The following is a 9,766-nucleotide window of genomic DNA, read 5'->3' as shown; positions in this document are numbered from 1 at the left end:
AAAAGATATCATAGTAAATTCAAAATACAATTAAAGGGTAATTATGATATTTTATCTCCTGTATATAAACTAGCTGCCTTCTCATCACTGTCACCGAGTGTGATTGGTTGTGCCACCTCTAGGATTTGTTGAAATCGCTGTTTCGCTTCCCTCGCTACCTCTGGATTCTTCGCAAACCTGTCCGATGACATTTCTTCAAAAAGCACCACCCACAATTAAGAATTCTAATCTCAAAAACTGAAAATTTGATAAAATAATTCATTCAAGTTTTGAAGATCCGTAGGGGGAAGAAACTGTATCATGGCGAGTTTGCGAGAGGTGGAGCGAATATCAGAGAAGGGGGCATCCTTGCCTTACGAGGCCAAGAACTAAGTAGTAGCTAGAAGATCCAACGGTGGAACCTCCTTCTTTTCCATCCAATGTTTTTTTATTTTGTGTGACGACCTGCCACGAAAGATCAAATCATAAAGAAATGAAACAAAAGAGAGATGAAAGAGAGACACTGAGCATTCTGCTTTAATGTACAGAAAGCTATGTTAAAGAATAATCAAAATCAACCTTTTGTGAAGAGCCGAAGTTTACGAGAGAATATTAATGAAAAAAGACTCACAAAAACAATAATGTTTTATTTATTTATTTTCTATTTTTGAAATTGTTTAATGTTTGTGGATGACTACGAACCAATCTTAAGCAATGTTGAGAAATGAAAACAATGGGCGAAAAGACAAAGAGACAAGAGAAACAATAAGAAGAAGAATCACAATGATGTTTGTTCATTGAAAAACACTAGTGAATCTGCACCATTATTATTCGAAAACGACTTACCTAAGCCCAAAGCAGCAATTTTTTTTTTTTTAATTTATTTATCGGGACTGCATTTTGGAAGGCCATTCTAATCAGTTGATGAACAACATTTGCAAGGGTGAAGTGAAGGAAACTGAAGGGGTGAAGAGCTCAACAACTCCATATCCGTCTATTGATTTCTTGAGGTCGGGGTATCATCAAGTAAGAGTGGCCGAGCAAGATATAGCTAAGACTGCTTTTCGTACAAGATATGAGCATTATAAATTTGTGGTGATGCCTTTTGGTTTGACCAATGCCCCAACAGTCTTTATGGATCTAATGAACATGGTGTTTCATGATTGTCTTGATCAGTTTATAGTGGTCTTTATAGACGACATCTTGGTTTATTCAAAGTCAAGAGAAGAGCATGAGGAACACTTAAGATTTGTGTTGCAGCGATTGACAGAAAAGAAGCTATATGCCAAATTTTCCAAGTGTGAGTTCTGGCCTGATTAGGTGATATTTCTGGGCCATATTGTTTCTAAGGAAGGAATTTCCATGGATCCTAGTAAAGTAAAGGTTATCTTAGAATGGCAAAGGCCGAAGACAATAAAAGAAGTGATGAGTCTCTTGGGACTAGCAGGTTACTACCGGTGATTTGTAGCAGGGTTTGCCTAGTTGGCAAGACCGTTGACAGCTCTTACTAAACAGAGAACTCCTTTTATATGGCTAGAAGCATGTGAAGAGAGTTTTTGTCACGACCGGGGGCTATCCTCCATCTTGCCCTACTACAGGCTCAGGTGCTTTCCCCACTCAGCCGGACTCATGGGAATATCTCCCTCCCCCCCTCCCCCCTTTTTAAGGGATTTCTTTCGCCTTCCCCACCACTCGAACCCAAGACCAAGGGGCTATTGTATGCTTTGATTGATTCTGGTGCTACTCATTCATTCATCTCCTATGGTATGATTAAGAGATTAGGGTTAATGCTTATTAGAGTAGAACAAGCCATTAGGATTGAATTGCCTGATGGTAAGGGTGTAGTGACCAATGAAGTCTTAATGGGGGAGTTAGTGACTATTAAAGGCCGAGATATGATGGTAGATTTGATTGTCTTCAATATGCCAGACTTTGACATTATTCTTGGGATGGACTTTCTTAGTAGATATGGAGCAGAGATAGACTGTCGTAGGAAAAAAGTCAAGTTTAAGCTAGACCATGGGGATAACTTCATTTTTGGAGAAGGACACCCAACTAGCATGATGATTAGTGTAGCAAAAGCTAGGAAGATGTTGAAAAAATGGTGTTCTGGATACATTGCACATGTAGTAAATAAGGGAGAGAGTTCAAGCCCAAGTGTACATGAGGTATCTGTGGTAAATGAATTTATTGACGTGTTTCCAGATGAATTGCCAGGTTTACCTCCAGAGAGGGAAGTAGAGTTTAGTATAGAACTAGCCCCCGGTATAGCACCCATTTCTAAGGCTCCTTATCACATGGCCCCAGCTGAGCTCCAAGAATTGAAGAAGCAGTTACAAGAGTTGTTAGACAAGGGCTTTATCAGGCCAAGTCATTCCCCATGGGGTGCTCCAATTCTATTTGTGAAAAAGAAGGATGGGTCTATGAGGATGTGTATAAATTACCGTGATCTGAATAAAGTAACAGTAAAGAATAAGTACCCATTGCCCAGGATAGATGATTTGTTTGACCAATTNAAGTTTAAACTTTAATTAGATGGAGAAATTATTGTTGTAGAGTTGGTTTGATGGTTTTTAAACTTTAATTAGATGGAGAAATTATTGTTGTAGGGTTGTTTTTTATGGTTTTTAAACTTTAATTAGATAGAGAATTTGAATTTTTTGGCTTTTTTTACGTTTTTTCTTATTTCAGCATGATATCATGCTGACGTCACCGATCCGACCGGTCGGTTGGACCGGTCAAACCGTTCGAGTTGGGAATTGGCCGTTTGATCGGGTCGGCTCCCGGTTCGGTTTTCAGAACATTGCGTGGTAGACCGCGTTCAGAAAATTCCTATATTTATATGAATCCAATACGGTTTTGGGCTTCATTGATGGTGCTTGAGTTTGATTATGTTTCCTTGAAGTTGGTCTCAACTCTTCACCTCATTTGATAGTTTCTGCATGGCATCCCACTTCTAATAGGGATAATTACTTTAAAGTTTAAACCTCCCGAGGTTTCGTTAAAACATGGTCTTTTTTTGCTAGTTTTAACGGCATAAGACTAAATGATCCTAATATGCCCTCAACCTCCCATGCCTAGCAACCCAATGGCACCAACCACACCCACCAAGCTACCCTCTCATGTCCAGCAACCCCATCCATAACAACAACCATCACCACAGCTTTCCATGTAGTATCAATTAACCGCCCAATAATGGATATCAACAGCAGCTTACGGATCCCAAAATGAATAAACTGAGGAAAAAATTAGAGCATAAAAAAAATTCAAACTCAGAATATTGTATGCTCCCCCAATTCTCGGAGTTGTTTTGTCTCAAAGATTGTGCCGGGTGGCTTGGGTATTGACTATTGAGTTAACATTACTATTTGAGGGTATTAAAAATTCAATTAATTTCAGGGCCAATGTTTCCTACTTCCTAGTATATTGTATCATCTTCATATAACTTTTGAATTGATATATATTTAGAATTGTTCTAGTGCCTTACAAAGAAAAAAAAAAAAAGTAGTTTTAAAATGTAAAACATCCATAAAATTATTGCATTATTAAAAATGAAATATTTAAATATCTAAAAGTTTTACATTATTTTATAATGTTTATATAAAGTGACAGGTTGGATGTGGACCATGTGGTCGATTCCTCACCACGACACGAGATGAGAAGTCTGATCTGGTTGATTCCTTGGAAACTAGTGCCAATTTTAATTGTTTTTTTTTCTCAGCTTTGTAGCAGGTAGAAAGAAGATACATTATTATGTATGCTTGACCAAATGCAGCAGCAGTGTTTTCATTTTCTAGAGGTAGATTTGATTTGATTTTTTCAATGCGATTTCCCTTTCGGAGTTTTGGTGAGAACAAGATCACTGATCAGGGATTAAGTGGTTACCTTTTACCTTCGTAGCAGGTAGAAAGAAGATAGTGCTTTTTTAACGTTTTGTCTCTGGCCGGCGCCAGCACCATTTACAATTTTCACAATTTTTAACTTTGCTTTGGCTTGTGTCTCTCCTATTACTATAACACAATTTTCCATATCACATGGTAGCCACCTTCACTTTAAACTTTTCTATTGAGTAAACTACATGTTCCCACCCAAGGTTAAGCTGTAGTTTCATAAATTCTAAATTTTCACCTTTAAATTAATATTGTTATTGAAGTCTAACTTCTAAAATAGCTACAAAGGGTGCTATTATCATATTGTCTTTGACTTTTGATTTCACCTTCGCCCCCCCCCCAAAAAAAAAAAACCCACCATCACCATCACAATCCCTCTGAACCCAAAGTCAACCTTGCTGCTACCAAACAACCACCACCAAATCACTCATCTCACATTCTATAGATCAAACCGTGGCGTTTTAGACCAAACTCACGAGTTTATTCATGGCAAGCAACAACACCCAAATGCCAAAACAGAGACTTTAAGCCAATTTTTTTTTTTTCTCACCTTTGTAGCAGGTAGAAGATATATTATTATGTATGCTTGACCAGATGCAGCAGTATTGTTTTCATTTTCTAATGGGAGAACGACCTATGTTTGGCAAAATGACACTTTTTCACCCACCAAGTTTCAAAATGACACTACCATCTTCCATTAACTTTAACTGAAAAAAGATATCATAGTAAATTCAAAATACAATTAAAGGGTAATTACGATATTTTATCTTCTGTATATAAACTAGCTGCCTTCTCATTGTTGTCACCGAGTGTGATTTTTTGTGCCACCTCTAGGATTCGCTGAAATCGTTGTTTCGCTTCCCTCGCTACCTTTGGATTCTTCGCAAACCTGTTCGATGACATTTCTTCAAAAAGCACCACCCACAATTAAGAATTCTAATCTCAAAAACTGAAAATTTGATAAAGTAATTCATTCAAGTTTTGAAGATCCGTAGAGGGAAGAAACTGTATCATGGCGAGTTTGTGAGAGGCGGAGCGAATATCAGAGAAGGGGGCATCCTTGCCTTACGAGGCCAAGAACTAAGTAGTAGTTAGAAGATCCAGCGGTGGAACCTCCTTCTTTTCCATCCAATGTTTTTTTATTTTGTGTGACGACCTGCCACGAAAGATCAAATCATAAAGAAACGAAACGAAAGAGAAATGAAAGAGAGACACTGAGCACTCTGCTTTAATGTACAAAAAGCTATGTTAAAGAATAATCAAAATCAACCTTTTGTGAAGAGCCGAAGTTTATGACAGAATATTAATAAAAAAAGACTCACAAAAACAATAATGTTTTATTTATTTATTTTCTATTTTTGAAATTGTTTAATGTTTGTGGATGACTACAGACCAATCTTAAGCAATGTTGAGAAATGAAAACAATGGGTCAAAAGACAAAGAGACAAGAGAAACAATAAGAAGAAGAATCACAATGATGTTTGTTCATTGAAAAACACCAGTGAATCTGCACCATTATTATTCGAAAACGACTTACCTAAGCCCAAAGCAGCAATTTTTTTTTTTTTAATTTATTTATCGGGACTGCATTTTGGAAGGCCACTCTAATCAGTTGATGAACAACATTTGCAAGGGTGAAGTGAAGGAAATTGAAGGGGTGGAGAGCTCAACCACTCCATATCCGTCTATTGATTTCTTGAGGTCGGGGTATCATCAAGTAAGAGTGGCCGAGCAAGATATAGCTAAGACTGCTTTTCATACAAGATATGGGCATTATGAATTTGTGGTGATGCCTTTTGGTTTGACCAATGCCCCAACAGTCTTTATGGATCTAATGAACAGGGTGTTTCATGATTGTCTTGATCAGTTTATAGTGGTCTTTATAGACGATATCTTGGTTTATTCAAAGTCAAGAGAAGAGCATGAGGAACACTTAAGATTTGTGCTGCAGCGATTGAGAGAAAAGAAGCTATATGCCAAATTTTCCAAGTGTGAGTTCTAGCATGATCAGGTGATATTTCTAGGCCATACTGTTTCTTAGGAAGGAATTTCCGTGGATCCTAGTAAAGTAAAGGCAATCTTAAAATGGCAAAGGCCGAAGACAGTAAAAGAAGTGAGGAGTCTCTTGGGACTAGCAGGTTACTACCGAGGATTTGTAGCAGGGTTTGTCCAGTTGGCAAGACCGTTGACGGCTCTTACTAAACAGAGAACTCCTTTTATATGACCAGAAGCATGTGAAGAGAGTTTTCAAGAGTTGAAGAAAAGATTAACGACAACTCCCGTGTTAGTATTACCACAAGAGGGTGTGGATTATGATATTTATACCGATGCCTCATTGCAGGGACTTGGTGCTGTATTAATGCAGTTAGGTAGAGTGATAGCTTATGCCTCTCGGCAATTGAAAGAGTATGAGACAAGATACCCTACACATGATTTAGAATTGGCAACTGTAGTCTTTGCATTGAAGATTTGGAGGCATTACCTTTATGGTGCTAAGAGTAATATCTACACCGATCATAAGAGTTTGAAGTATTTCTTTACTTAGAGGGAGCTGAATAAGAGGCAGAGAAGATGGTTAGAGCTGGTTAAAGATTATGAGTGTGAGATTAAGTATCAACCAGGGAAAGCCAATGTAGTAGCCAATGCTTTGAGTAAAAAAGCTTATTTGTCCCGACTCACTAAGCATAAAGAATTAATAGAAGAGTTGTGTAGAGAGCAGATTGAAGTGATTCTAGGAAAGATTGCCAGGTTAGAGGTTCAGTCTACCTTACTGGAAGAAATTAAGGAACAACAAGTAACTGATGAGTGGTGTCAAAAGATAATTCAGTTAGTGCAAGAGGGCAAGACGTCAGAGTTTTAGGTTTTGAATGGTGTTCTCCGTTTCAGGAATTGGTTGCGTATTCCTCAAAATAATGAGTTAAAGAAGAGAATTCTCATGGAGGCTCATGACACACCATACATTGCTCATCTTGGAGCAACCAAGATGTATCAAGATTTAAAGAAAGACTATTGGTGGCCAGGCATGAAGAAGGATATTGTAGAAATTGTAACTAAATGCCTGGTTTGTCAGCAAGTGAAAGTAGAACACCAAAGGCCATTAGGGTTGCTTCAGCCGCTTAGCATTCCTGAGTGGAAATGGGAGAGTATCTCGATGGATTTTATTACAGGTCTCCCTAGAGTGCATAAAGGATACAATACTATATGGGTGATTGTAGACAGATTGACTAAATCAGTCCATTTTCTTCCAGTAAAGAAAAGCACTACTTTAGATCAATTGGCCCAGATATATATATTAAAGAGATAGTGAGGTTACATGGAGTACCCAATACAATAGTGTTAGATAAAGATTCTAGATTTGTGTCAGCTTTCTGGATGAGTTTATAGAGAAACTTGGGCACTAGATTGGCTTTTAGTATCGCCTATCATCCTTAGACAGATGGTCAAACAGAGAGAATTAATCAAGTGCTTGAGGATATGCTAAGAGTCTGTTGTATGGATTATAGAGCATCATGGCATGAGATGTTACCCTTGGTGGAGTTTGCTAATAATAATAGTTACCAGTCTTACAATTCAGATGGCGCCTTATGAGGCTTTGTATGGTAGACGGTGTAGATCTCCACTACATTGGGATGAGATATAAGAGAAAGATGAGATGAATATAGCCCTTGGGCCAGAGATGACTCAGAAAATGATAGAAGATGTAAAGCTGATCAGAAGCAGAATCAAACAAGCCCAAGATAGACAGAAAAGCTATGTAGATCTGAAGAGAAAAGAAGTTGAGTTTGCAGTGGGTGATAAAGTTTTTTCTGAAAGTTTCCCCCTACAAACGGGTGATGCGTTTTGGGAGTAAAGGGAAGTTAGCACCGAGATATATTGGTCCATTTGAGGTGTTACAGTGAGTGGGAAAAATAGCCTACAGATTAGCACTACCACATAGCATGGACAAAGTGCATTATGTTTTCCATGTCTTGATGCTACGGAAATATGTAAATGACCCCTTCCATATACTAAGCATAGAAGACGTAGACTTGGAAGAGAATCTTGTGTATGAGGAGCGTCCAGTTCAGATTTTAGACAGTAAAATTAAAGAGCTCAAAAATAAGAGTATTTCGTTAGTGAAAGTTCTCTAGAGAAACCACAAGATAGAAGAAGCCACATGGGAGGTAGAGCAAGACATGCAAAACCGTTACCCGGAGTTGTTTGTGTGAATTTCGGGGACAAAATTCTTTTAAGGGGAGGAGAATTGTAACATCCACTTTGAGGTACACTGTTTACTCAAGTTTAATTGCCATTTTTAAATGTTTTTTGTTGGTTCTAAATTAGTTTGATATGTTGTGATGTTTCGATGTTTGTTTTGAGATATGTTGATATGTGTTGAAATTGCTTGGATGCCCTAAATTTGGCTAAGTCTTGCGGATTTTTGGAAATGCAGACTTCGCCGCAGCGAAGAGTCGGTTATTTTGTTTTGTGAAGTTTCTAGAGAATTTTTCTTTAGGGGCAAAGTGACAATTCTACCCCTAATTAGCAGGAAAAGTGGGGAGTGAAATGTAAGAAAAATACATTGAGAACACATGGGAGTTGGGGGTGTGAGTGCAAAGAATTAAAGGATAAAGATGAAATTTATAAGAAAGAGTAAGGGCAAAATAGGAAAGAGTGTTAATTATATGAGATAATAAGGGTGTAGTCTTCTAAACCCCTTCATTTTCCTTATTCCACCACCTCTTTCATTCTCCATTTTCTCTCAATTCTTCGCTCAATGATTTTTAAGGGCTTTTGGTTGAAAATTGATAGGGAGTTGATTCTAAGCAACAAGAGGTAAGAATCCTTGCTTTAGATATAAGAATTATTTATATAAGAGTTAAGTTCTTACTAAGTTTATGCTTAAGAAATAAGAGGAAGCTTAAGTCCAAAAAATCATTTAGTTTTTCAGCAAAGAATAGTCCCGGTTCCCAAATTCGATCAATCAATCCAGTGAAGAATCGGGCAGTACACAAGTACAGAGAAAAAAATAGTAGCTTGAGAGCTATGGTTGATGCAGTGATCTCGTTTGTGGTGAACAAGATTGGGGATTATCTCATGCAAGAAGCTGTGCGCTTCCAAGGAGTGAAAAAAGAAGTGGAGTCGCTAAAGAATGAACAGGAATGGATGCAATCTTTCCTCAAGGATGCAGAAAGAAAACAAGTTGATGATGATGTTATAAGGAAGTGGGTATCTGACATTAGAGATGTCGCTTATGATATTGAGGACGTCTTGGATACATTTGCGCTCAAAATCGAGGAAGAAGAGGCTTCGAATATAGTTCAAATCCATCAAGTAGAGATTCCGAAAAGAAGGAAGAGAAATTCCACTTCCATCAAGAAGTTTTCTTTGATTTTCAGTAAAGACTCAAGTCAGAAAACATTCAATCATAAGGACTCTAGTAGTCAAATAGAGTCCAGTAGCCACACAGAGCCCAGCAGCCATACAGTCACAGAGTCCAGTTTCTTCAGCAAAGGAGAAAAGGCTGTCAATCAGCGCAATATAGGCAAGAAGATCGAAGAGATCAGACAGAAACTTGGTGATATTTCTCGGAAACGTGAACAGTACCGCCTTGAGGATATTAACAAAGGTGAGGGAAAGGACAATGCTCTTTGCAGATTGAAGGAACTGAGAAGAGCCACCTCCTCTGTAGAAGATGACCATATTGTTGGCTTCGAGGATGATGCTGACAAATTGTTGGCTAAACTTCTTGGCGGGGGGCCGCGGAGAGGTGTGATTTCTATTTTTGGTATGGGTGGTATAGCTAAAACAACTCTTACTAAAAAGCTTTACCACAACTATGATGTCAAGAATAAGTTTCAGTCTCTCAAGATTACAAAACTGAAGATATTTTCCGAAGGATTATAAAATCTTTCCAC

Source organism: Pistacia vera, unplaced genomic scaffold (assembly GCF_008641045.1).
Source record: "Pistacia vera cultivar Batoury unplaced genomic scaffold, PisVer_v2 Contig265, whole genome shotgun sequence".
NCBI lineage: Eukaryota > Viridiplantae > Streptophyta > Magnoliopsida > Sapindales > Anacardiaceae > Pistacia > Pistacia vera.
This window is presented reverse-complemented; position numbering follows the sequence as displayed.